Raw genomic sequence first — 22,315 nt, 5'->3', positions numbered from 1 at the left:
AGGTGGTGAATCCGAACTCAGACAGCGCTTCGCTTCTTAAAAATAATTTCCTTCGACGAAACCTAGTATTATTACCACTAGAGTTTAGTCTATTATTCGCCGAGACTAATTAATAGTCTAGCTATTATTACTATTATATAAGCGTTAAACAATACTTATATAACCCATAATAATAGCCCAAGTACTTATTATAAGTTCCTAATAACGCTACTATAATTAAATAAACAATATATTAAAAATAGCGTAGGCGTAGCTCACTTACAGCGGGTTTTATAGAAAATCGGGCTTTGCTTGGAGCAGCGTTCCCGAGCCGAAAAGATCTTCTTCTCGGAGCCGTCGAGCACTCCGGGGCTTCCGCCTCGTGCTAGGGAGGTTCCCTAGGCTTTTCGGGGAGTTTCGGGGCTAGAGAGAGGTTCTAGAGAGAGAGTAAAGAGAGTAAAGAGAAGAAAGAATGGGAAATGTGTGAAGAAAATGAGGGTGGGAGAGGTTCTATTTATAGGGTGAAAATTGCTGAACTTGGTGCCACATGTCACCATCTAGTGGCAAGACTTGGGGAGAAAGCAATGGCCAAGATTGTGCCACATCACCCATTTTCGCACAACACACTTCCGACTTCTAAAATCCGTAACTTTCACATACGACCTCCGTTTTTGACGTTCTTTATATCCACGCGTAGGTAAAAATAAGATCTACAACTTTCATTTTGACTTCGTCGGCTAATTCTCCACTGATCTTAAATTTAACAGTACGAGGAGATTATACTGTTAAATGTCCGCGTAAAATTCATAACTTCTACATACGGACTCCGTTTTCGTCTGTCTTTTTACCGTTGAGTTCCTATTAATGAGATCTTCAATTCTCCTTTAGGTCGCGTAGGCCAAAAACCGCTCGATCTAAAATTCGAGTTTCGGGTCGTGCACTGCTATGCCAAATCTTAGAAAATTCATAACTTCCTCATACGAAGTCAGATTTGGGCGTACTTTTTTGTATGTTCTCGGTTTAATGTTTTCTACGACTTTCGTTTAGATCGCTAAGGCTAAAAGTCTCTCTATCGTAAATTCACTATTTACGTCTCCCGGTGCCGTGCCGGTTCTGCCGTAAAACTTTGACGGGTCATAACTTCTTCGTTATAAGTCGGATTTCGGCGTTCTTTATATGTACGGAAACCTTGAGACGTATTCTACAACTTGGTTAAGATTATCTATTCTAAATAATCTTTTGTCGAAAAGTCGTTTTCAACCCCTATTATCTCTAAATTGACTAGCACGGATCTACGGGCGTTACCACGAAGCAGTTTGATCATGAGCCGATGAAGAAGTCTCCATTGTTGAATGAAGAAAGAAGATGAACAGTTTCAGATTGCCTTGTAATTTGAGAGAATTTGTTGCTGGTAAAAGACAAATAAGATTAGAAACCCTTTATATACCGTTGCTGGGAGAGAGAAAGAATCGTCATCATAATGATGAGATCACTGAAACGTCGCCTGAAAAAGCGCGATGTGACAGGTTGGTTACTCCCAGGTATATGTCAGCACGCGTGGGTATAGAGACCGTTCAAATTCACACGCCCAAAATTTTATCCTCAACTCGTCGTTTGAAATTCAGTGTCGCTCCAAGATTTAGGATAACCCCTGTTGCTCCAAAAGATAAACAAAAAGAGAACCAACAGCAACCAGAATGTGGGAAAATAAAAAATTTCGTGCAATTGAGTGACAAAAGATAAAGAAATAAAGCAAAGTGTGTATTAGATGTGAGTGATGTCTATTAGAAGAGAGAAAGCAGGTGATTCCGGGCAAGAATCGCTTCCTTCAAAGTCAAGAGAGACTTGAAGTGCTTGAGTGGGTTCCCGAGAAATAACGATCAAGTGTTTGTAGAGAAACATTGAAAGGCTTCTTTTTAATTTATAGGCTTAGGGTGGCTTATCTTCAACCGAACATCCATTCTTAACATAAGACCGAACGTTGGAAGAAGTACTTGTGAGACCTATGTGGTCTGTTGAACAAGTAGGTTGGATATAAGATTTAGTGACTGTTCAAGTGATGAAAATCTCAAAAACAAAAATAAACTGGATCTTTTTGGGAAGAAAAGCCTTGGTGTTAGACAATTTCATAAAAGATCACTCAAAAAGAAAGAGGAGATTTCATTAGACAACCAGTAAGATCTTGAATATAAGAATTCACCGTCAATTCATTGTTGGTGTTGGATTGTGGGTTTCACTCAGCACGTGGTGTACGTATCTAAGATCACAAACACATATTTTATGCAACCATAAACCTCAGTGGTAAAGACCGAGAGTCTCAAGGGTTACAGTGGTGAACCGAAAGTTGATGGAGAATATAAGGAGGGTGGCTAAAGAACCGAAAGTACCTTCTGCTATAAAGACATGACTAAGCAGAAAAACTCTTAACTCATTAGAGAAGAGTAAGGTAGCTCTTGACTTGAGTTGATTTTAACAGCCTGATTGGGAAGAAACGATATGTAGAGATCGAATCATTAAGGCCTTGCTCTAAGTCGTAGAGGCTTTAGTCAACATGCAGCAGCATGCTTCTAGGGACCCTTAACTAGTTCAGATAGAAATAATCATACCTGCCTTAGCTCCAAATTCTATTGTACTGGTATACTTGTGACCTAATTAAAAGAACAAGCAAACAAACACACCACACAAACAAAACAAACAAACAAACCAAACAAAGAAAAAAAATATTTTTGAAGTTTTGAGATTTTCTGAAAAATAATAAAAACAGAAAAAGAAAATATTTTTGGATTTTTGAAGTTTTCTGAAAAATAATAAAAACAGAAAGAAAAAATATTTTTGGATTTTTGAAGTTTTCTGAAAAATAATAAAAACAGAAAGAGAAAAATAAAGTAGCAGAAAACACTCTTAAAAAAAATAAAATAATAAACAAAATGTACAACCGAAACCTTATCTTAAAAGAATGAAGCGAAATAAGTCGAGCGTTCGGTTCATTTTGGTTCCTTAAAATTCTAGAGCCGAAATAAACCGAGCGTTCGGTTCATTTCGGTTCCCGAAAATTATGGAGCCGAAATAGACCGAGCGTTCTGTTCATTTCGGTTCCTTCAAATTCCAGAGCCGAAATAGACCGAGCGTTAGGTTCATTTCGATTCCCGAAAATTATGGAGCCGAAATAGACCGAGCGTTCGCTCTATTTCGCTTGTCTAATTTTTAGTAAGAGATTTGAGGATTCGGTACCGACTCTGCTTCCATCATTCCCAAGCCTTGTAAAATTTTATTGAAACTCGCTTCAGGTAATGCTTTAGTGAATATTTCAGCCAGTTGATCAGAGGACCGAACGAAATGTATTTCCACATTCCCATCTTCTACGTGGTCCTTGATAAAATCATATCTAAGTGCAATATGCTTAGTCTTAGAGTGTTGCACTGGATTGTGACAAATCCTTATTGCACTTTCTGAGTCACAATAGAGAGGAATCTTCTTCATACACAGCCCATAATCTCTTAGTTGACTTTGAATCCATATTACTTGAGAGGCACAAGATGCTGCAGCTATATAATCAGCTTCGGCTGTTGAAAGTGACACGCAGGTTTGCTTCTTGGACTGCCAGCTAACAAGTTTACCGTCAAGAAATTGGCATCCACCTGTAGTGCTCTTTCGGTCTAGACCACATCCTCCAAGATCAGCATCGGAAAAAGCTTGAATGAAGAATCCAGATCTAGCAGGGTACCAGAGACCGAGAGATGAGGTTCGCTTCAGGTAACGGAAAATATTTTTCACCGCCACCATGTGAGGTTCTCTTGGATTAGCTTGAAACCTGGCACAATAACAAACAGAAAACATAATGTCCGGTCTACTAGCTGTTAGATACATAAGGGACCCTATCATTTGTCGATATAGTGTTATGTCAACAGCAGGTTTTTCCAGAGAAGGTGTTAACTTAGTGCCAAACGCCATAGGAACCTTCACTTTTGAATCTCCCATCATACCAAATTTTGTCAGCAAGTTCTTTTTGTATGCCTCCTGGTTAATAAAGATACCTTCTGGTCCCTGTCTAATATTCAAACCAAGGAAAAAATTAATCGGACTCATTGCGCTCATTTCAAATTTTGTCTCCATCAACTTCCTGAATTCAGCCGTTAAGCTAGGATTCGTGGAGCCGAAGATGATGTCATCGACATAAATTTGAACTATCATTAGATGTTCGCCTTCTTTCTTTCGGAAGAAGGTTGGGTCAACCGAACCTTGCTTAAATTTCGACATTTTCAGAAAGCGAGTTAAAGTTTCATACCAGGCCCTCGGTGCTTGCTTCAAACCATATACAACTTTATCCAGCACATAGCAATAATCAGGGAATTTCTCGTTCACGAACCCGGGAGGTTGATCAACATACACTGTTTTTTCTAGTTCTCCATTCAAGAAAGCGCATTTTACATCCATTTGGAAAACTTCGAAGTTTTTATGAGCAGCATATGCCAGGAAGATTCTAACTGATTCCAACCTAGCTACTGGAGCAAAGGTTTCCTCATAATCTATTCCTTCCTCTTGGCAATATCCTTTAACTACTAACCGAGCCTTGTTTCTAATAACGTTACCCTCTTTGTCCAATTTATTCCTGAAGACCCATTTCAAGCCAACCACTGAAGCATCCTTTGGTGTGGGAATCAGCCTCCAAACTCGATTTCGTTCGAACTCATGAAGCTCATCTTGCATTGCTTGAACCCAATCAGAATGATCAAGTGCAGCATTAACTGTTTTTGGTTCGACTTCGGAGACAAACGAATTAAACATATAGAATTCCACTTTAGAGAATAATGTAGTTTGTTTCGCTTTCAATTGAGAACGAGTGAGAACTTTATCATATGATTCACCAATGATTTGTGCTTTGGGATGATCCTTGGTCCATTTCACTAATGGAGGATAATTTGGGTCATAGGCTGGATCCAACTTCCTCTTCAAGTTCTGATTGATCACCTTCGTCAGTTGTATTCTCTTTCTCCCCCTCGACTGGCAAAGTGTAACCTGTGTCAGGGCCAGAGTTGTCATCCTTTGTGGACGTCGGATTCTCCCCCCCCCCCCCCCGATTGGACTATTATTAGGTGGGTTTGGAGCTGTATGCCCCCCTCGCCTGGACCTTTATGAGTGGGGGATGGATTATGATTCTCCCCCTCGAAAGATATTTCGGTTGTCTTTGGTACTGATGAACTCTCCCCCTTGAACATTGAGCCGTTGTTTGGAGAGTCAGTTGAGGGTTGACCACCTGTCGGTTTAGGAGGTTCACTTTCCATTTCTTTGGCAACTTCATCTATGATCTTTTTGAGATTGTCAATTTTGTTGTCTGCTGCTTTCGCCTCTGAGTGTGTTGCTTTCTATGGTTCATCGAATAACCGAATGTACTCATCAAACAAGTTGGATATCGGAACCGATACTTGTCCTGATTCAGGAAATATTTCCCCCAAGGCACTTTCGCTTCTTTGAACTTTCTTCATGTACTGATCATCAAAGGTTACATAATATGTTTCTTCAAGTCTTTTGGAGCGTTTGTTCAACACTCTGTATGCCTTGGACGTTAGCGAATAACCTAGAAAGATTCCCTCATCGGCTTTGACGTCAAACTTGTTTCGGTTCTCTTTAGAATTGAAAATAAAGCACCGTGAACCGAATACGTGGAAAAATTTGACGTTGGGCTTTCTATTGTTCAGAATCTCATATGGAGTGATTGAGAATCTTTTGTTGAGCAAGGATCGGTTCTGAGTGTAGCATGCGGTTGCAACAGCATCAACCCAGAAGTATAACGGAAGGGAAGAGAAGCTGAGCATGGTTCTGGCTGCCTCACATAAAGAACGATTTCGTCTTTCAACAATCCCATTCTGTTGTGGTGTATAAGGGGCCGAAAAGTTGTGAGATACCCCTTGTCAGCTAGAAAGTCCTCAAAATCTTTATTCTTGAATTCCAGCCCATTGTCGCTTCTGATATTCCTCACTGTCTTTCGCAGTTGTACTTCCACTTGCTTGATAAATGTCTTCAACTTGGTTGTAGCATCTGATTTCTGTTTAAGAAAGAAAACCCAGGTCAAGCGAGAAAAATCATCTACTATGACAAGAATGAACTTACTACCACCGAAGCTTTCGATAGTCGAAGGTCTACATAAGTCAATGTGCAGAAGTTCAAGAGCTTCAACAATCTTTATATTGATTCGTGTAGGATGACTCTTTCTGCTTTGTTTTCCCATCTCACACGCTGCACACAGATGTTCCTTGTCAAACTTGAGAAGAGGAAGGCCTCGAACATGATCACCAAGCACCAACTTATTAATGTCTTTGAAGTTCAGGTGCGATAGTCGTTGATGCCACAACCAGCTTTCATCAGTGTTCGCCTTTGATAGCAGACATATAGCTGGTTTTCTTCGAATCGGGTTGAGATTTAAAGGATACATCTCTCCCTTGCGTTCAGACTTCAACATAACCTTTTTGGATTGTTTCTCAATTATTTCTGAGCCCTCATCATCAAATGAAACTTTCAAGCCTGTTCCCACAACTAATTGTGATACACTGATGAGGTTATGCTGCAATCCTTCCACATACGCTACTTTTCGAATCGAGAAATCTCCGTTGGTTATCATACCATATCCTTTGATTGTTCCATACGAGTTATTGCCATACTTCACACATCCACCATCCTTTAGGGACCGAAACTCCCTCAACTCTTCCTTCATTCCTGTCATATGACGCGAGCAGCCACTGTCTATATACCATTCATCATCGAACTGCTCGTCACTGATCACCTGTAAATTCAAGCAGATTTAGGAACCCAAAGTTTCATGGGTCCTTGTGAGTCTTTTACAGAAAAAGGAATTGCAGTAGAAACATCAACCAAATATGTTCATTTTACTAGAGTGGTTTGATCTTTTCTTTTGATGGTATACACCTTGATTTTAGTTTTATCTTGTTTAAACTTTGGTGTATTAGATGGTGTGTTGTTAGATGGTTTTGGTGTTTTCTTTTGAATCCTAGGGTTAGCTGACTTTTTCTTATTTTTGAACTCAGAATTAAGCTTTCCCTTGCCTTTGATATCCTTTATTGAATTTAATTTGCTTTGTGAGTTGGAAGGACCGAAACTAGACTTAGGACCGAAACTTGACTTTCGGTTCTGAGTGCCGTTATTGGAACCGAAAGTAGACGTTCGGTTGTTAGCCTTAACGTTTGGAACGAAACTAGACGTTCGGTTATGCGCGCTAGTTTTGGAACCAAAAGTAGATGTTCGGTTCTGAGATTTGGAATAGTAGGAATTTGGACTGAAATTTTCTTTTCCTTTTTGTTTTTCCTTTCCTTTATCAATTGATTCTTGCTTTGGAGGAACGTAGTTGGGATTTTGAGATTGCCAATGACGTTTTCGCTCATTCAAATTCTTCATGTATCTTTGATTTCTTAAGTGTTTCTGTTCAGCTAACTCCTTCTGCGATTTGTGGATATTGAAGCTAGCCTTTGGCTTCACCTTTTGAGTTTCGGTTGTCCTAGTTGGAACTATCGGTTCTTTCTTTGGTTATTTAGGGATCTCTTTAGTTCCACTTGTGCTTGGTTTGTCGAAAATTGAGGGTTTGTTGATGGGTTCAGCAACGTATCTTCCTTTAACCCTCTATGAAGTTTGCTCAGATAAGCCTACGGTTTCGTCCGCGTTGTCAATAGGGGCTGACCAGAAGTAATCGTCACACCCTTCAGCATTGTCTTTGTCGACCAAGATTTTCAACTCTGCTGTTTGTTTTGCAGTGACACCGGTAACTGCATAGACCTGATTCGGCACAGTTTGTACTTTTTGATAAACCATGGCTTTCTCTTTGAGTTTCTCTGGCTTGTCTCTTGACAGGCGAGCGAATTCAACCGACTTTTCAGATATTAGGGGTTTCTCATTTTCGGTTGCGCTCTTCATAAACTCAGAGCAATCAACTACGTCTTCCACTGAGATTTCGCTCATCTCACTTTCCTCATCAAATTCAGACGTATTATCTAAGTTCATTTTATTTTCAGAAATTAATTTGGCGTTTGAAGAGTCAAAAGATTGAATAGTTTCAGACTTAATTTTTAACCTATCATTTTCATCCCAAAGATTTTTAAGCATACATTTATGTTCCTTAGAGTCAATGAAGGTCTCTATCTTGTCCAGTCAAATTTTGTAAGACATGGATGTCTCTTCTGAGGACACTATTGATTCACACTCAGCGATGACCTCATCCTCCTTAAATTCAAGGAAGGGCAAGATCATCTTGTGAATCTTTTTCCATATTTCACAACTTAAATGCAATTGAGCAATATTAGTATATAAGCGCTTAGCAATTAAACAAAAAACATTCCTTTGTTTTAAAAACTTTAAATTGTCTCTTTGCAAATAAATACTTTCATTCCTAGCTCTATTTAATTCCGCCTCCTTCATCTCAATCCACATCCTTCTCTCCTCACTTTTTGAAGACACCCTTCTGAGTTGGTCAGTTAGGTTAGAATTCGCTAAGCGAGTTTGCATGAGACTACCACTTAAGTTAGAAAATTTAAATTTTAATTCTTTTAATTCTTCTTTATAATCTATTACTGGAACTTTAAGTGATTCAAGGATGGATTGTACCTTTTTGATCAGTCGATCGCAGTCGTTGATCTTCTCACTTACGGGCTTGGCTGCAAAACATTTGTCCTCAATCAGGTTCGGTTCCTCGCTTGCACTTTCGGTTGATGCACCAGCTGTGACCATCGAACATCTTCCAGCCGAACCTACATCCTTTGCCACATAAGCTCTTCCATGAGTGGGCTTTCTCACCTCTTCATCTTCAGAATCGGTTGACCAAACTTCAACGCCACCGAACTCAGCTACATCTTCATTCTCCTGTACAATCAAGGCATTCATAGAACTGTTATTCGCCTTCTTTTTCTTGATCTCTTCCAACTTGTGCATGTAGTACGCCTCATCATCTTCACCATCTCTTTTCTCAGCCATTTTCCTCAGCATGCAATCTTTGGAAAAGTGGTTCTTGCCGTGACAGTAATTGCAGTCGAACCCAGAGTCTCCTGCAAGCTTGCTCTCCTTTGTTTCTTGTTGACAGGAAATTTTCTTCGTGCAAACTTCTTTGGATTGGTGACCATCATAGCATACTCCTCGCTTGTAAGGTCACACTCAGACATATCAGACTCTTCTTCTTCTTCTGCAATTCTTTTTCCTTTTGAGACAAGGGCCAGCGATCCCACACCAGAAACTACCTTCGCTTCTTTGGTTACTACACTCTCATGGGACTTAAGTATTCCCACAAGTTTCGCTAGTGAGTAAGATTTAAACTGTTCATGTGCTTTCACGGTTGAAACCACAGCCATCCATTCTAGTCTCAGACCGTTCATGAAGGTCACCTTCTGCTCGATCAACTTTCTTTCTATTCCATGCTTAATCATCTTACTTACGAGATGATTGAACCGATCGAAAGTTTGTATGAGTTTTTCTTCTAGTTTCTGTTCGAAAACTCCAAATTCTGACAGCAGCAAGGTTTGAATGGAGTGTTCTAGATCTTCATCGGTTGAATAAAGTTCTTTCAACCTACCCCAAATTTCTTTGGCCGTCGTGCATGAACCAACCAACCGAAAAGTGTCAGATTGCAAGGCGAATCTGATCATTCTCATGGCCTTCACATTACACAGCAACTTGTCTTTCTCATCCTGTGGCATCTTCTCTACATCCGCCACCAGCTTGTTATATTCCTTTTGGGACTTAACTGTTGTGTTCATTCCTAAGTGAACAAACGGCCCAAGCGTGATACCTTCCCAGATGAGATAGCCATTGTCTTCAGATCCAACCACGTAATCTTCAAAGTGATGCGCCCATACTTCATAGTCTTGAGTGTAAAGAATGGGAATCCTGGTAGTGGATCCAATGCTGTTTGAGATGTTGATGGGATTTGTTTGCGAATCTTCGTGAGACATGGTGAGCTGCTAGAATCAGACCTGTAAACTTGAGATTAGGGTTTTATCAGAAACAGAGTTGTCGTCGATATGAATAAGACGGCTTCTATTTATACGATAAAAGCGGAAACCCTAAAGAATTCTGAATACAGAAGGAATGTGTATTGATCACACAGTCTCCTGCTCTGATACTAATTGTTGAAACAAAGTTCAATTAGGATCGATAGATTCTATGCAGACAAACAATTAAGAACGTAATTATGAACACAAGAATGGCTTTGAATGTGTCGTATGATTAATGCTTTAACACCTCAGAAGAGCTCGATTAAGAACTTCGACTGTAGAGGTGTTTAGGGTTACAAAACTAAAACGATAATCATCAATAACATTAACCTTTTAATGCATACATGCATGCATTATTTATAGTCTAACCCTACTAGCTAATCATGGATGGACAGGCCCAATCCGGATACAAAACACAAGCCCATGACGCAACACAATAAGACCCAACAGATTTTATCACGAGTGATTGGTGAGACGATAATATCTTGTATTCTTGAAACCGAGATGTGTAAGTTGTATCTTGCGAGTCGGTTACACATTGATAATATGTAAACGCACCAGTAACTTGGTGTTATAAAACGTATTGTTGTGTGTAATTTGGTGAGTGAGTACAAGCGAGCATTGAGTCGAAGTTTATCCGTTCCTTTTACCCGAAGTGGGAAAAAAAGCGATATATGTGGGCCCCTCGATGATTTAGTGATGACACCCTAAGCGCTTGGCTAAGCCGGGACTAAGTTGATGTGTTCAATTGTAGTCTGTTGTCAGTTATCATAAATCGGAAGTCGGGAAACAATATTAGTTAAATAAAGGGGACTAGAACTATCAATTGCGTGATAGTTGAATATTAGGCTAATGGACTCCATATTAGAGGAGTGGACGAATTCTATGGGGAAACCCATTAGAAATCATCCAAGGCCTCTAAGGAGGGAGTCCATGGGCTGCTTAGGGCCTAAGCAGTCAAATTAGGGTTTCCTTGTTAGATAACCCTAATAGCCTCACTATTTAAGGACCCATAGGGCACCAAAAACGTGGCTAAGAGTTTCCTTAGGGTTTCTAGACGTTTTTGGGTGCCTCTCCTCTTCTTCTTCTTCATCCTATTGCTCTTGGTGTTTGTGAGCCATTAGAGGAGTGACACTTGTGACTCTAAGCTTTCAGAAGCAATTACAAGGAGGATTTGAGATTGTTATTACTACATAACAATCAAGGTAATATCTAAACCCTATTCATATGTTAATATCGATTATCACATGATAGATCTAGAGTTTATGGCTTTGGATGATTATTGCATGTCCTTTAGACAAACTAGATCCAAAGCTTTAGGGTTTGCATGTACACCATAGGAATGATGTAGTGCTCAAAACCCAAAAATATCATCCTTTCAAACCGAAACTCCCATTAGAAAGCCAAAATCTAGGACAAATGTTCATAAATCTTCTGAGCAGTTCGCAGCTCAAAAACGTCAAAGAAATGCGAGATATAACAAAAATCTGAAGGAGAGAAACCATTTCTGGAGATCCAAAAATCCTAACTTCGTTTATCAAGAAAAATCTTCCAAGTCCAATCCAAATGCGAAAGTCTCTTCACATACGAACCCTAAGAGTTTTCCATGAACTCAGTCTCAGACTCCACAGGTTTCAAAACAAAAAGTTTTTCAAAAACCATCTTTTTCAAATCTAGCGAAACTTATGCAGAAGACAAAGTCTCACTTCTCTCCTAACAAGAATATTTCACATTCAGCCAAGACATCGCAAGATGTTAAAGGCAAAGGAAAGATAGTTTCGGAGCCTAAAATTCCACTTAAGAGGTCCAGAAAGAAAGTTGAGAAGAAAGATAGCACCGCCTTGATTAAAAGAAAGATAACACCATCTTGATTAAATATCTTATTTAGTTGTAAGTCCCCAAAATGCTTATGTATCAATCAGGCCCGTTTGATGGTGCGGAATCCCAATCAAACGGATGATGTCAGATCAAAATAGAAGAGAAGGAGAAGAAGAAGATGATGAATCTTGAATGTATTGTTGATATGATTGAAGTTCCTTACATAAGATTCACATTCTCTCTCTAGAAAACACCTTAGAATACACACACATAAGCTCCTCTCTCTCTCTCTCTCTCTATTCCTTCTATTCACTTTCTGTTCCTCACACCCCTCACCCCTATATATACATGAGAAACATTGGCCGTAAACAGGGTTTACGGCCGTAAACCTGTTTACGGCCGTAAACACCCACCTGGCCGTAAACCTGACCGTAAACTCATAAAGCATTACAGAAAAATACAATCAACTAGAAAAGCAAAGTATAAACCAATATTTTGACCCAACAATCTCCCCCTTGGTTTATAGCTTTCTTTTATTAATTGACCCAACAAGCTCCCCCTAAAAAGTAGCTGACTTTTCTTGTTAATCTTCATTGGGAGCTTGGCTTCAGCATTAATCTTCAAATTCTTCACGGCTTCAAGATGAACATGATGAATCTTCAATAATTGACTTCATCTTGAGCAGTTGGGCATTTCTTCAAGATTTGAATCTGAACGCACATTGGGTGAGGAGGCTTGATGTACTAATTCTTGAAAGATAGCGCTTTCAACTTGAGAATCTTCAGAGAGAACATCAGAGAGAACAAATCTTCTGGATCACTTCAGCAGGTTCAAGATAGCAGCAGACTGATTGAGGAGGCTTCAATGCAATCCGTCACCTAATCTTCAAGTGCAACTTCATCTTGCTTCTGGGGTTGAAAGATTGAATGTTGAAAGAATAATCTTCATTTCTTGCTCCTTCGAATGAGAATTCTTCGATGATCACGGATGAAGCCTTGGCTCAGAAATCTTCGACACAAACTCCATGAGTTTCATCTTCACCTGAATTCACTATTCAAGACAAAACAAAACTAAAAGAAAATTTTAGCACACAATATTTTTGGGTTTTTCATATTTTCTGAAAAAAAAATAAAACAGAAACAAAAATATTTTTGGATTTTTGATTTTCTTGAACAAGAAATAAAACAGAATATAACACTATTTTTTAAAAAAAAAATTTGTTTTTTTTTTTTTTTTGAGTTTTTTTTTTTTTTTTTTTAATTCTCCCCCTAAATTTGTGCATAGAGGAAAACTATGAACAAATTTAACAAAAACAAAAAATATTTGGGGTCAAAGTTGTGAGACAGTCTTAACTTTGTTTATCAGTACCTTCACCTTCATGAATACATCCGGTCAATTGCCGGTATTGTGGTCCACTTAAAGACGAAGGATATCGACAAACTTTTCTAAGTAAACTATTTTGCTGACGACGACCACGGGTATTGTTGTCCACTTAAATTAAGCAACGAGATCTACAGGAAACCTCTTAAATGGTTCAATTTTAGTTGCACTAGAATGTGTTCCACACTTCCCGATATACCCTGGTTATCAAGAGCTTCCTAAGGACTCCTTACTTTAAGTGAGTAAACAATTATTAAGGAGGAAGTCAGATTTGGAGATAGATGCATATTTTGTGTCCCAGGTCGGATCTCTTTCAATCACGCAGAGGGGACAACATATGACTAACAGAGATAGAGGATTATAGAAATAGTAGGGTGTTGCATATGTTGTGTCCCAGGTCGGATCTTCCGATCACGCAGAGGGGACATCATATGGCTCACAGATAGGAAGAATTGCAGAGATAAAGAAAATGCATAGAAATAGAGTTGCATATGTTGCAATCCAGGTCGGATCTCTTCCAATCACGCAGAGGAAGCAACATATGACTGAAAGATAGAAAGCAAGAAAATAATTTCCTACAGACCTACTTTATCAGAACCCCCCAGTCGCCCTATCAGAACCAGAATTAAGGACATAAGTTTGTACATCAAGGAAAAGTTGAACCACTGTTCTAGATGCGTATTAATTTAGTGTATCCTGTAGGTTCCCATGTTCATCTCACTGCTTAATCTACCCGAGCGTCGTATGGTCAGTCCAAACAATCCTAACTAAATCCACACTGTCAAATCCTTCGTGCCTACCAGCACATTGAACACAGAGTCTAGACAATTCAGATTCAATCCTTTACACATGTTTTAGACTGCCCGTTATCAATTTCTTGATATCACTTCCCAAATAATGCCTACTAACGAAAAACTATAAGAAATTGTCTTTAAAACGAATCAGATTAAGATAAACTCAGGAGTATAGAGAAGAAAACGCAAACCGTAATTCACCGATTGAATTTGCATCCAGAAGGTCTGAGAACAGCACGCATAATCTCAGAACAGATCCGAAAATTCTTCATGTCATTAAGCACTAACCACATGCGATCCCTTCCTTTCTTCCCTTCCCGCAAAGGACACATACTCTCAAACAAAATTCCGAGTGTTGTACAGTTGAGAGATGCCTCCTATCATGTGCCTGGAACAACCACTACCAATAAACCGAAGTCTGATGATATGCCTCCACAGCTGCTCCGACACAGAGCGGGATCAGTTGGTCTTTGGAACCCAGTCCATTTTGAAACTGGGTCAACCTTTTTCATCTTTGCAAGGAACATTCTCCCACGACATGTCCTGTTTATCACAAACAGAAGATGAAGAAATATTAGAGTCATTTGGTGATTTGGGAGAGTGAGCCTTTGGAACCCATTTGTACTTGGGTTTAACCCATTTCTTTTTCGATCTGATGGGTGGCTCTGTACTTGCTTTTGAACTTGATGTCGTCCGTTGAGATGACTTTGATTTTGGCTTCACGGGAGCATCTCTTTGATTTGGCTTCTTGGCCGGCATTCCCTTCTTGCCCTTGGGATTCGGATTCTTGGCCTTGTGGGTTTGATTCTTGGCCTTCTGTGCGTTCCAGTCACCATTGTCTAAACGTGACCTTGAGGGGTTTCTTTTGGAGTATATCCCTCTTGGCGCGTTCTGCCACCCTTGTGCATAGTAAGGAACGTATGCACGATTAGGACAATTTCTGGCAATGTGTCCACGTGTTCCACAGTGAAAACATGTCTTTTTCTTCACTGTGAAGTTGTTTCTTCCTGCCCCTGGTGGCGTATCCTTGCCTTGTCTTTTATTGTTCCCACAAGCACACTTGCAGCAGGCACCCTGATTCGCTGGAATTGGTGGCATGTATTTACCAACAGCAGGTTAATCAGAAGCAGCTGAGTTCGAAGCAACAGATTCAGAGCTCAAGGAGATGTTGGTTTGTTCAATGGTGTTCTCCTTGTTCTCATCTTCTGCTACTTTACCTGCACATGAGGTAGAAACATTAGTATTTTCAACCTGAATACCTCCTGACACAAATCCAGCTGGTTTGCCATATTAAAGATGTGCCTCCCTATCAATTTCTTCCTGTGTCGTAGGGATGAATGTGTAGTTATGATTGAAAGGTGGAGCAACACTATCATACCCTAGACCTTTTTGCTGGTTCTTTTTAAATTGCAAACAATGGTCTATCATGTTCGCAACTACTTTGCTTGCCACATCAAATTTTTTAAAATCAAAATCTGCAGTTTCAAATTTGTTTTTTAATATGTCAAGCTCAGCAGTTAATTCAGCAAGTTGTCTCTTAACATAGTCATAATTTTCACATTCGTTGCTATAGTTTTCCTGAAGCCTCCTAAAGTCTTTGGTTTTTGCTTCTAATTCAGCCTTTAGGGGTTTCTGTCCTTTCCTGAGTTGATATCCTTCGTATCTTAGGTCCTCGACTTCCCTTTTTAGCAAATCATTATGTTCACGAAGAAGTTTAATCGTAGCTTCACATGATTGAGAGCATGAAACTTTATTGACCGAGATGTTTTTGGAACTCATTGTTTTTCCACACTTCAAAGCGTCAAGTTCTTCAGTTACAGCAGCAAGACTAAGATGATTGAGATCTTTTGTCTTCTTGATGACAACCACGTTCATATCCCACGGCTTTGGAAGTGCATTCAGCAGCTTTTTGTTTATCTCAGATTTAGTCAAGAAAATCCCAGCTATATTCATCTCAGTAGTAAGTGTAGTAATTCGCTGTAACTAAGCTTCCAGGGTTTCTCCAGGGATATAATCGAACATGTTGAAATTTTGTCTTAACATATCCTGACGACTCTCTTTCATGTCTTCAATACCCTCGTAGACCTCAAAAACCATGAAAAGTCAAATTTAAAGAGTCAAGCTTAAAAGTCAAACTTAAAAAGTCAAACTTAAAAGTCAAACTGAAAAGCTAAATTTGAAATTTTGAAGGTTAAACGAGAAAGTCAAAGTTTAAAGTCAAATGTCAAACTTGGAAGTCAAAGACAAAATTTATGGTCAAAAGTCAAAATTAAAAACTAAAATTTTTGGTTGAAAATGTAATTTAAAAATGAAAGAAATTGAATTTTGGGGTTAAAAGTGTAAAAAATGCAAAATAAGGGCATCGAAAGATTAATATTTCATTTAAATTTCGAAGGCTTGTAGCATCTAGCAAGCTAGATCAACTGGTAAGGCGCCTTCTTGAATACACAAGGGACCCGGGTTCGATCCCCCGCACCCCCAAAATTGTTCCGCCTTTTTTTAAGTGTATGCTGCGCTGTGAGGACTTCACTTGCGAGGACGTCTGCTGGGATGCGAGGCGAGGACGAGCGATGCGATGCGAGGCTGAGAACGAGACGAGGTGCGAACTGTAAATGATGCTGGACCGCAAACCACCGATGACCGCAAAACTCCGGCCGTACACGTGCGAGCCGTGAACTCCGAGGGCCGTAATCTCGGACCGCAAGCTCCGGCCGTAAACTCCTCGGAAACCGTAGCTGCTGGCCGTACACGCCGCCACCCCCTCGCTGGTTACGACCAAAAACAGCGATTTTTGCCCCTTTTTGCTCCAAAACTCGATCAAAAACTCGTTTTTATGAAAAACACGAAGAACAAACCCCCCTTATTTTGCCAAGATCTATCCAAAAACGCAGAAATCCTTCCAAAATAAGATCAAATAAGCTCAATATCTGACAAAATTGACTGATACAATCCAAGCTCTGATACCACTTGTAAGTCCCCAAAATGCTTGTGTATCAATCAGATCCGTTTCATGGTGCGGAATCCCAATCAAACGGATGATGTCAGATCAAAATAGAAGAGGAGGAGAAGAAGAAGAAGATGAATCTTGAATGTATTGATGATATGATTGAAGTTCCTTACACAAGATTCACATTCTCTCTCTAGAAAACACCTTAGAATACACACACATAAGCTCCTGTCTCTCTCTCTCTCTCTCTATTCCTTCTATTCACTTTCTGTTCCTCACACCCCTCACCCCTATATATACATGAGAAACATTGGCCGTAAACAGGGTTTACGGCCGTAAACCTGTTTACAGCCGTAAACACCCATCTGGCCGTAAACCTGACCGTAAACTCATAAAACATTACAGAAAAATACAATCAACTTGAAAAGCAAAGTATAAACCAATATTTTGACCCAACATTAGTTGATGTTGCTATTACTTTTTCTTGTTTCTATGAAAGCCTCACGTGGACCCAAACAACTTTGGGTTCCTAAATCTCTTTGATTTTTTTAGGTGATTCGTGACGAGCAGTTTGACTCAGAATGGTATATAGATAGTGGCTGCTTGCGTCACATGACAGGAAGGAAGGAAGAACTGCGAGAATTCAGGACATTAAAGGATGGAGGAAGAGTGAAATGCGGCAACAATTCACTTGGAGAAATTAAGGGTTATGGGATGATCACAAATGGAGAATTTTCAATTCGCAAGGTCGCATACATAGAAGGCTTATAACACAACCTCATAAGCGTTTCGCAGTTGGTTGTTGGTACCAGATTGAAAGTTTCGTTCGATGATGAGGGATCAAATATTATCGAAAAAGAGACCAAAATAGTGCTCCTAAAGTGAAAGCGCAAAGGTGAGATTTATCCACTCAATCTGAACCCGATCAAAGGGAAGCCTTCCATATGCCTTCTTACGAAAGCTTCTACATGTGATAGCTGGCTGTCGCACCGAAGACTCTCGGACCTCAATTTCAAAGACATCAATAAACTTGTTCTTAGTGATCATGTGCGAGGGCTACCTCTCTTAAAGTTTGATAAAGAACATCTTTGTGCAGCCTGTGAAATGGGGAAGTAGAGCAGGAAGAGTCATCCAACAATTGTGAATACGAAAGTCATAGAACCACTTGAACTTTTGCATATAGACCTTTGTGGTCCTTCAAAAATTGAAAGCATTGGTGGTAACAAATATATACTCGTAAATGTTGATGATTTTTCTAGATTTACCTGAGTTCATTTTTTTAAGCTGAAATCAGAAGCCACTCCTAAGCTCAAGGATTTCATAAAGCAGATTGAGATACAACTGTGAAAGTTGGTTCGTAACATTCGCAGTGACAACGGTTTAGAATTCAAAAACCAAGCGTTTGAAGAATTTCTAACTGCGAAAGGAGTAACTCACAACCTTTCAGCTCCTTATACTCCTCAACAAAACGGGGTCGTTGAAAGACGAAACCACTCATTGTGTGAAGCTGCGAGAACCATGCTGTCATTCGCGAATTGTACCGCTTTACTTCTTGGCGGATGCAATTGGAACAACCTGTTTTACCCAAAATCGATCAATCCTCAATAAGTGATTCTCTGTCGCTCCATAAGAGATATTGAATAATAGAAAACCTAATGTCAAGTTTTTCCATGTGTTTGGTTCCAGGTGCTTTATCTTCTATTCTAAGGAGCAAAGGAACAAATTCGATGTGAAGGCTGACGAAGGTATTTTCTTGGGGTATTCTCTGACTTCTAAGGCATATAGGGTTCTCAACAAAAAGTCCAAAAAGATAGAAGAAACCTACTATGTCACATTTGATGACAACTATTTGAAGAAGTATCAGAACATCAATAGTCAATCAAAGGAGATCTTTCCCAAGCCGAATCCAGTTACAATTCCACTCTCCAATCTCTATGAAGAGTTCATGATCTTATTCGACGGGCCAGAAAAGGCCATCTCCTCAGAATCCAAAGAAGCATACAACAAGGAAGACGAACTGAAGAAAATCATAGATGACGCTGCGAAAGATATTGAACACGAGCACCCCACTCCGAAAGACTCTGAAATTCCGTCTCAATCACAAGGTGTAAATGCTACACCGCATGGGGGGGGGGGTTTACTTCAACCTCTTCAACTCATACACTTGTTTAGGCGGAGAACGAAACCCATGAACTCAGAAAAGAACCATCACTCCAGGAGGAGGGTTCGACTCCGAATGAAGAAGACCATACATCATTCGAGGGGGAGAATGAAAATATGAATGATGATTCGGAAGTGCAGTCAGAGTTTGAAGAAGTGAACGCTGAACTGGATCCAACATATGATGCTAATTACCCCCCGTTGGCCAAATGGACCAAAGATCATCCAAAAACTCAAGTAATAGGAGAATCGTCTTCAGAAGTTCTTACGAGAGCACAACAACAAGCGAAGCGTACTGAATTATTCTCTAAAGTGGATTATTGCATGTTCAACTCGTGTATCTCCAAAATTAAACCTAAAATTGTTCAAATTACTCTTCATCACTCTGATTGGTGCAAGCAATGCATGAGGAGCTCAATGAATTCGAACGAAGCAACGTCTGGAGACTTCTCCAAAGGATGCTTCTTTTGTTAGTCTAAAATGGGTGTTTCGTAACAAGTTAGACAAATAGGGAAATGTAATAAGAAACAAGAGCGACTAGTTGTTAAGGGGTATTGCCAAGAAGAAGGGATTGATTACGAAGAAACCTTCGCACCAGTTGCAAGGTTAGAATCTGTTCGCATCTTTCTGGCATATGCAGTGCACAAGAACTTTGAAGTATATCAGATCGATGTCAAGTGTGCCTTTCTGAACGGGGAACTAGAAGAAACAGTGTATGTGGAACATCCACCAGGGTTCATAAATGAAAAATATTTGAACCACTGTTATATTCTGGACAAAGCAGTTTATGGTCTAAAGCAAGCTCCAAGAGCCTGGTACGAAACTCTTACTTGCTTTTTAAAACATGCTAAATTTAAACAAGGATCGGTTGACCCAACCTTCCTTCGCAAGAATGATGGTGAACACTTGATGATCGTCCAAATTTACGTTGATGACATCATCTTCATATCAACTAACCCCAGGTTAACTGCTGAGTTCCGAAAATTGATGGAAACTAAATTTGAGATGAGCTCCATGGGTCCGATTAACTTTTTCCTTGGTTTGATAATAAGACAAAGTCAGGAAGGTATCTTTATCAATCAGGAGGCTTATACAAAGACCTTACTCTCTATGTTTGGAATGGTGGGAGATTTGAAGGTGAAGGTTCCAATGGCATTCGGAACAAAACTGACACCGTCTCTGGACAAGCCAACTGCTGATATGACACTCTATCGTCAAATGATAGGTTCATTGATGTATCTGACTGCTAGTCGTCCAGACATCATGTTTTCTATCCGCTATTGTGCCATGTTTCAAGCGAATCTTCGCGAACAACACATGACTACGGTTAAGAATATCTTCATGTATCTCAAACGAACATCCTCACTAGGAATATGGTACCCTTCAAGTTCAGGTTTCTTTGTGCAAGCATTTTCGGATGCTGATCTAGGAGGTTGCGGTTTGGATTGAAAGAGTACAATGGGAGGTTGCCAATTTCTTGATGGTAAACGCGTAAGTTGGCAATCTAAAAAACAAACTTGCGTCTCCCTATCAACTGCTGAAGCAAAGTACATAGCTGCTGCCTCTTGTACTTCACAAGTCATCTGGATTCAAAGTCAGCTTCGTGACTACGGCATAAATATGAAACGAATCCATCTGTATTGCGATTCTGAGAGCACCATTCGCACTAACGTATCACTTCATCAAAGATCATGTGGAAGATGGAAATGTCGAGATACACATTTTTAGATCCGCTGATCAGCTAGCCAACATCTTCACAAAAGCCTTGCCTGAGCAATCTTTTAATCATATTCTTCAAGGCTTAGGAATGAATGAGGCTGAATTGCTTCTGAAACTACCTTTGCATTAGAAAAGTATTGTTTGAGCTGCGAATCGGTGCGAACGTTCGTAGTATTTCGCAGTCAACTGTTCATCCGCAAACGCTCGTAGTAGCTTGTAGTCTACTGTTCATTTGAAGTTTCGGAGCTTCATGTATACTTTTGTATATTTCGTGAGTTTTTACTTATTTTTATGTTTTTATTTCTTTTCAGAAAATGAAAACTATAAAATTGCTTTATTTAATTTCTATTTTTTTAATTTTTTTTCTTTCTTTTTTATTCAGAAAATCAAAAATCGAAAATTATTTTATGTCTTTCTATTTTTAGATAATTGAGCAGGTTTGGAGACCTTTATCTTGGTGATATCAATTACAAATGATGGGGCAGGTATAAATTTTTTAATCTATGCACTAGTTAAGTGTCCCTAGAAGCATGTTGTTGCCTGTAGTCCGAAGCCTCAAATACCCTATGGTGAAGCCTTAATTAATCGATAACACCAATCGTTTCTTCCCAATTAGGTTGTTTATTCACATAAGTCATAAATGTAACCCTTGAGACACTCAGATATTACCACTGAGGTTTATGATTACAACAAATTATGTGTTTATGATCTAAAATTCGTTTTCACGACGAATTAAGTGAAGCCCAAAATCCAACACATACTTACAAATTGACGGTGAACAATTTAATTGTTCTAGCTTTTCACCAAGGAATTGATGAATGTCCACCTTCGTGGTCAGTACCATGAAATCTCTTTTTTTTCTTTTTATGTGATCTTAATGAGACGTTCCTGTCCTAAGACGTTTCTAACCAATAGATCTAGTTTTTAATCTTTCTTGATATTTGTATACTTATCCTAGTCACTTAAATTAATTCCAAAGCATACTTGTTCTTATGGATACACTGGTCAGACAAGTACTTCATCCGAACGTTCGGACTTATGTCAAGTTTCGTAGTTTGGTTGAAGAAAAAGCCACCCCTTAAGCTTAATGAAAATAAGCCTTTAACTTTTTCTCAACAAACAGATGATCGTAATTCAACTGGAAACCACACAGACACTTTAAAGTGTCTCTTGACTCCGAAGGAAGAGATCGTTGCCCGGGATCCATCTGCTTTATGTCTTAACAGACATCACTAGTATCCCATAGAATAATATTGATTTATTTATTTATCTTTAGCACACTCTCGCACGAAGATCCTTGTGATTTTCCAAAGTCTGGTTCGTGGTACTCATGATTACTTTCAGTTTCGCAGAATAGTGGACGACGATTTTTTGCGAAAGTTCGGATGTGAATCGGTTGCGAAAGGGCGTAACTGAAACGGCATTTTAAAAGGATACGATTTGGGCGCGTAACAATTTGAACTGACGCTGATGTCACGACGATTGATAAACTTTATCTCACATCACAGCTGTCATTCACGCCTTTTTAGGCG

Source organism: Lactuca virosa, chromosome 3 (genome assembly GCF_052849685.1).
Source record: "Lactuca virosa cultivar CGN04683 chromosome 3, Lactuca_virosa_CGN04683_v6, whole genome shotgun sequence".
Classification (NCBI taxonomy): domain Eukaryota; kingdom Viridiplantae; phylum Streptophyta; class Magnoliopsida; order Asterales; family Asteraceae; genus Lactuca; species Lactuca virosa.
Note: the sequence above shows the minus strand (reverse complement) of the source record.